The following is a 6,850-nucleotide window of genomic DNA, read 5'->3' as shown; positions in this document are numbered from 1 at the left end:
GGAGGGGAAGAGTGCAAGGAACATGGTGATGGACTCTGGGTGGTGGGAGAACTACAGTGACCACCTCTGAGAGGAGAAATGACGTTCAAAAATTAGCAACAATTAAAAACCCACTACATTTAAAAATTAAAAACAAATAAATAGACTGATTCCAGTTGAAATAAAGCAAGATGAAATAAAAATCTCTAAAATGCATATAATTAAAGATTACCTGTGAATTATGTGAATACTGTGAAACTGGTATGTAAATCTTAAAAAGAAGAAGGTTTAGGACAAATACATTTTATATTATTTTATACACTAAAAAGAAAAAAAAATGCGAAGCTAATCCAAAACAAATTGAATAAGAAAGACTTCAGTGGGAGTTCCTAGTGTAACTAGGTAACCTGAGCTTCAGTTATAACTCTGCCATTAAAAGCAAATTTCTACCCCTAATCTGGGACTCTGTTTTCTTCTTTGTATTGGAGTAGATGCCCTAGAAGATCTTTTTCTGCATCTAACATTTTGTCAGTGTATAATTTCCTGGGAGCTTAAAATCTAAATGCAAATTTAAGAGTTGTTTAGAACATCATATTCAGAAGGCCTACCAGAAAGTTAAGATCCCATATACCCTCTTGTTCAGTTATCACAGACTACGCTCTCCACCATAACCAGGAGTCTCACAAATATCTTTCTGATCATATGGTATCCTTAACAAAAGTTTCCTTAGGCAACATTCTCAATACTAGTGTAAAAATGATCAGGACAATATTACATGAATATGAGCAAAACAATATGTGATTTTCCTAACACTATTTTATTACTTTGTTGGAAGTCAGTTGCAAAGATTTAAATGAAAGGAAGAAGGCCTCTTCATGAGCTTATGCTTATAGGAAAAAACAATGGAAAGATAAATTAGTGATATTTAGTACTATATGACACGGTGGTTTTGCATAAACTTTGGGCATTCCAAGGGAGTATATGAGACTAATAGCTGTAGGACTTAGCTGGCTACAGCACCCCCTCATGGGGAGGATTCCCTCTTTTCTAGCTATCCCTTGGTAGGTAGTGTATGCGGAGAAATCTGTGACAGCAGATTTCTGCTGTCCTTAATCCTCTCCTTCGCTTTATAGCTTCTTTTTAAGATTTATTTTATTTATTTATGCATACACAAGCTGGGGTGTAGGCCAGAGGTGCAGGGAGGGAGGGTGAGAGGATTCACCAGAGACAGAGTGGGGAGCAGAACAGGCGGATTGACTGAATATACTGTTGAGGGGAGACAGGAGAGGTCTGCTGCACTATGTGGGTTAGCTCCCTGGCCGGGGTTCAATTCATGCTGCAGTGGCTGCTGATAATTTCATAGTGCTGAGACTTAACCCTTTGCGCCATCAGGGAGGCCCCACTTTATAGTTTTATTTATTTATTTATTTGAAAAAAATTATTTATTTATACAAGCACTGGGTACAGTCAGAAGCGCGGGAGGGTGAGAGAATTCACCGGAGCCAGAGCAGGGAACAGAACAGGCAGACTGATGAAATACACTGCTGAAGGGAGCAGTGGGCACAGCAGGAGAGTTCTGCGCGCCATGTGGGACCCTCGCCCTGGCAGCCGGGGATCGAACCGGCGCTGCAGAGGCTGCGGGCAGCTTTGCAGCCCAGCGCTCAACCGCTGCACCACCAGGGGAGGGCCCACTTTATAGTTTTAAACACTTGTCCACATCTATGATCTCATTTGATCCTCACAATAGTCCTAAGAAGCAAATATTATATTTTCCCTGTTTCCTAAGTGCATCAAAGACTAAGTCACCTCAAAGATAGTAACAGGTAGTGCCAGAATCTCAGGTGGAAAGTCTCACTGCAGTCTCTAAGGGACAACTATTCTTTCTTTTTCTACTCATTGGTCCATGATCTTTAGTTCTGCTTCCCATTCTGTGTAGCTCAACAGACTGAAAGTGGAAAAGCCCCATCATCTACCTAGAAAACAGGGATTTTAAAGAAGATTGTGTGCTGTAGGCTTGGTCACTGGCATTTATGAAGGAACTCTTTATTTTTATAAGTCAGAAATCATCTCCCCAAGAGAGAACAGTGCCAAAGCCATGAAATTTCTTTATAAGGCATGTCCCTTGACTATATTTTCTATTAAATAACTAGGCAATTATGAGTCTAAATTATCTCTGTCAGCCATTACTGATGTGAGAAGGAAATGGAGGACAGTATTTGGACGATACTCTCACTAACCTGTTCAGACCCAACAACACACATTTCTCCACTTGATCTCTTCTTTGCGATAGATCTTGACCCCATTTATCTCTTCATTACAATTTTTTTTTATACAGGTATGTTATGTTATGTTATTTATTTGTTTGTTTGTTTATACATGTACTGGGTACAGTCAGAAGCGCGGGAGGGTGAGAGAATTCAGCAGAGCCAGAGCGGGGAGCAGAGCAGGCAGAAGGACCCAAGTACACTGCTGAGGGGAGCAGCGGGCGGCAGGAGAGGTCTGCGCGCCATGTGGGACCTCCTCCGGTGGCTGGGAGCAGCCGGGGATAGAACCCGTGTGCAGAGGCTGCGGGCAGCTTCGCAATCCAGCGCTCAACCACTGCGCCACCAGCGAGGCCCTATATAAAATAAAATATTAAAAAAATACTTTGAGTTGAACGACAATGAGGACACTACTTTCCAGAATGTATGGGATGCAGCAAAAGCAGAAATAAGAGGAAAGTATATAGAAATACAGGCTCACATCAAGAAACAAGAAAGAACTCAAAGAAACAACCTAATCTCCCATCTCAAAGAACTAGAAGAAGAAAAACAAAATAAAAACCATATAATCAAAAAACCCAAAAGCTGGGGCCTCCCTGGTGGCGCAAGGGGTTAAGACACAGCCTATGAAGCTGTCCTCAGCCTCTGTAGCATAAGTTTGATCCCCCGTCAGGCCAGGGAGCAACCCACATGGCGCACCAGACCTCTCCTGTCTCGCCTGCTGCTCTCCTCAGCAGTGTACTTCGGAGCAGCGTACTTTGGTCACTCTGCCTCTTCTGTTCCCCACTCTGTCTCTGGTGAATCCTCTCACCCCCCCACACCTTTGGCCTGTACCCCAGCTCTTGTGTGCATGGATGGCTAAATGTTAAAAACAAACAAACAAAAAAAATCCCAAGAGCCAGTAGAAGAAAGGAAATAATAAAAATCAACGCAGAAATACATTAAATAGAAATTAAAAAAACAATCCAAAAGATCAACGAAACCAAGAGTTGGTTTTTGGAAAAAACAAACAAAATAGACAAACCTCTACCCAGGCTCACGAAGAACAAAAGGGAGAAAACAGATAAATAGGGTCATAAACAAAAGAGGAGAAATCTCAACAGATTCAGTTGAAGTCAAAAGAATAATCAGAGATTACTATGAACAGTTATATGCAAACAAGTTGAACAATTTAGAAGAGATGGACAATTCCTAGAACAATATAATCACCCATAGCTTGATAAAGAAGAAATAGAACACCTAAACACACCAATCACAAGCAGTGAAGCTGAAACGGTAATCAAAACACTCCCCTAAGCAAAAGCCCAGGACCAGACGACTTCACAAATGAATTCTACCAAACATTCAGGCCTATCCTATACAAACTCTTTCAAAAAATTGAAAAAGGAGGAATACGACCAAATATGTTCTATGAAGCCAACATTACACTAGTACCAAAACCAAAGACAACACACAAAAAGAAAAGTACAGGCTAATCTCTCTAATGAACACTGATGCAAAAATCCTCAACAAAATCCAACAGAATCCAACAATGCATCAAAAGGGTAATACACCATGATCAAGTGGGATTTATTCCAGGGACACAAGGAAGGTTCAACATCTGAAAATCAATTAATGTAATCCAACACATCAACAAAAAGAAAAATAAAAACTGTATGATCATATCAATAGATGCTGAGAAAGCATTTGACAAAGTTCAACATCCAGTTATGATGAAGGCCCTAGAAATTCTCAGGATAGAAAGAACATACCTTAACATGATAAAAGCCATATACGACAGAGGCCTCCCCAGTGGTGCAGCGGGTTGAGTGCTGCACTGTGCTGTGAAGCTGTCCGCAGTCTCTGCAGCGTGGGTTCAATTCCCGGCTGACCAGGGAAATTCCCATATGGTGCAACAGACCTCTCCTGCCTCACCCCCTGCTCCAATCAGCAGTATCTTTGGTCCATCTGGCCGTTCTGCTCCCCGCTCTCTCTGGTGAATTCTCTCACCCTCCCACACCTCTGATCTGTACACTATTTCTTTTATAAATAAATAAATCTTAAAAAAAAAAAGCCATATACGACAGACCCACAGCCAATATTATTCTCACTGGTAAAAAGCTGAAAGCCTTTCCTTTAAGATCAGGAACAAGACAAGTGTGTCCACTCTCACCACTGCTTTTCAATATAATACTGGAAGTCCTAGCCAGAGCAATAAGACAAGAGAAAGACACACAAGGAATCCAAATAGGGAAAGATGAAGTAAAGCTATCACTATTTGCAGACAATATAATAATACACATAGAGAACCCTAAAACAATCAACCAGTTTAGTAATAAAGTAGCAGGATACAAAATCAACACACAAAAATCAGTAGCCTTCCTATATACAAATAATCCATCTGAAGAAGAAATCCAGAAAATCATTCCCTTTATAATTGAAACAAAAAAATCAAATACTTGGGAATAAACCTTTGTAGAGGAGAAGGGCCTCTACAAAGAAAATTATTAAACACTGTTAAAAGAAATAGAAGAAGACACAAAGAAATGGAAAGACATTCCCTGCTCATGGATTGGAAGAACCAACATTATTAAAATGGCCATCCAACCAAAAGCAATTTACAGATTCAACACTATTCCAATAAAAATCTCAATGACATTCTTCAAAGAAATAGAACAAATACTGATGAAATTCATATGGAGCCACAAAAAGCCTCCAATAGCCACAGCTCTCTCCTGATGAAAACAAAGGAGAATGGAGGTATCACATTCCCTAACTTCAAACTACACTACAAAGCCACAATATTTAAAACAGTTTGGTGCTGGCAAAAACAGATACATAGACCAATGGAACTGAATAGAAAGCCCAGAAATAAAGCTACACATATATGGACAACTAATATTTGACAAAGGAGCAAAGAATTTGCAATGGAACATGGACAGTTTGTTCAATAAATGGTGCTTGGAAAACTGGACCACCATAAACAAAAGAATGAAACAAGACCACTACCTCACACCATGCACAAAAATCAACTCAAAATGGATAAAAGAACTGGACATAAGACCTGAAACCATAAAATATATAGAAGGAAATATAGGTAAAACACTACAAGACATACATCTCAGTAACATCTTTAAAGACTCATCACCCAAAACAAAGAAAGTCAAGGAAAAGATAAACACCTGGGATTATATCAAACTGAAAAGCTTCCTTACAGCAAAAGAGATATTAACCAAAACAAAGAGATATCCCACTGACTGGGAAAACATTTTTTGCACTCCATACAACTGATACGGGACTGATCACAAAGATCTACAAAGAACTCACCATGACTCAACAAAAACAAAGTAAACAATCCAGTCAATAAAAGGGCAGAACAACTTAAAAGACATTTCTCCAAAGAGGAAATGCAAATGGCCAACAGGCATATGAAAAAATGTTCAACATCCCTTATAATCAGGGAAATGCAAATCAAAACCACATCGAGATACCACCTTACACTACTAAGAATGGCACATATTAAAAAAACTACCAACAACAAATGTCGGCGAGGATGTGGTGAAAAAAGAACTCTCCTACATTGCTGGTGGGAGTGCAAACTGGTCCAACCACTATGGAAAGCTGTCTGGAGGTTCCTCTGTCTACTAAAAATGGAGCTACCATACGACCCGGCAATTCCACTCCTAGGGATCTACCCAAAGGACACAAAAACATTGATTCAAAAGAACACCTGTACACCTATGTTTATTGCAGCACTATTTACAATAGGTAAAACCTGGAAACAACACAAATGCCCAAAAACACATAACTGGATCAGGAAGATGTGGTATATATACACAATGGAATATTATTCAGCAATCAAAAAAGATAAACTCATGCCATTCACAGCAACGTGGGTGGAGCTAGAAGGAATTATGCTCAGTGAAATAAGCCAGAGGACAAAGAAAAATATGGGATGGTTTCACTTACAGCAGGAATATAGGGGAACCAAATAAGACATCAGGGTAAAAAAAATAATAGTACAAAACACAACAAAGCAAAAACAGACAATTATAAATCAGAGACATCCTGCAGGGGAGGAGGAGGGAGAGGGATCAGAGGGAGGGATGGAGGAGCATAGGGGACTGAGGTGATGGTGCACAGGTGCATTGGTGAAGGAAACTCTATGGGGACTACACCTGAGGGGGCGGGGGAAGCAAATATTGTTTAAAAATGAACAATGGGGCCTCCCTGGTGGCGCAGGGGTTAAGATGCAACCCATGAAGAAATCCGCAGCCACTGCAGCACAAGTTTGATTCCCGGCCGGCCAGGGAGAAACCCACATGATGGGACAGATCTCTCCTGTCTCGCCCGCTGCTCCCCTCAGCAGTGTACTTCGGTCCGTCTGCCTGTTCTATTCCCCACTCTGTCTCGGGTGAATCCTCTTACCACCCTGTGCATCTCTGGCCTGTACCCCAATTCTTGTATAAAAATAAATAAATCTTTAAAAAAATAAAAAAAATAAAAATGAACAATGATGTAAAAAATTTTAAAAATTATTAAAAAGGGGGAAAATGTACAATCCACATAAAATGTTACATAATTCAAAGATACTAAAATTGTAGTATAGTGGGATTTTGGGAGATTTTAAT

The sequence above is a fragment of the Talpa europaea genome (genome assembly GCF_964194135.1).
Source record: "Talpa europaea genome assembly, chromosome: X".
NCBI lineage: Eukaryota > Metazoa > Chordata > Mammalia > Eulipotyphla > Talpidae > Talpa > Talpa europaea.
This window is presented reverse-complemented; position numbering follows the sequence as displayed.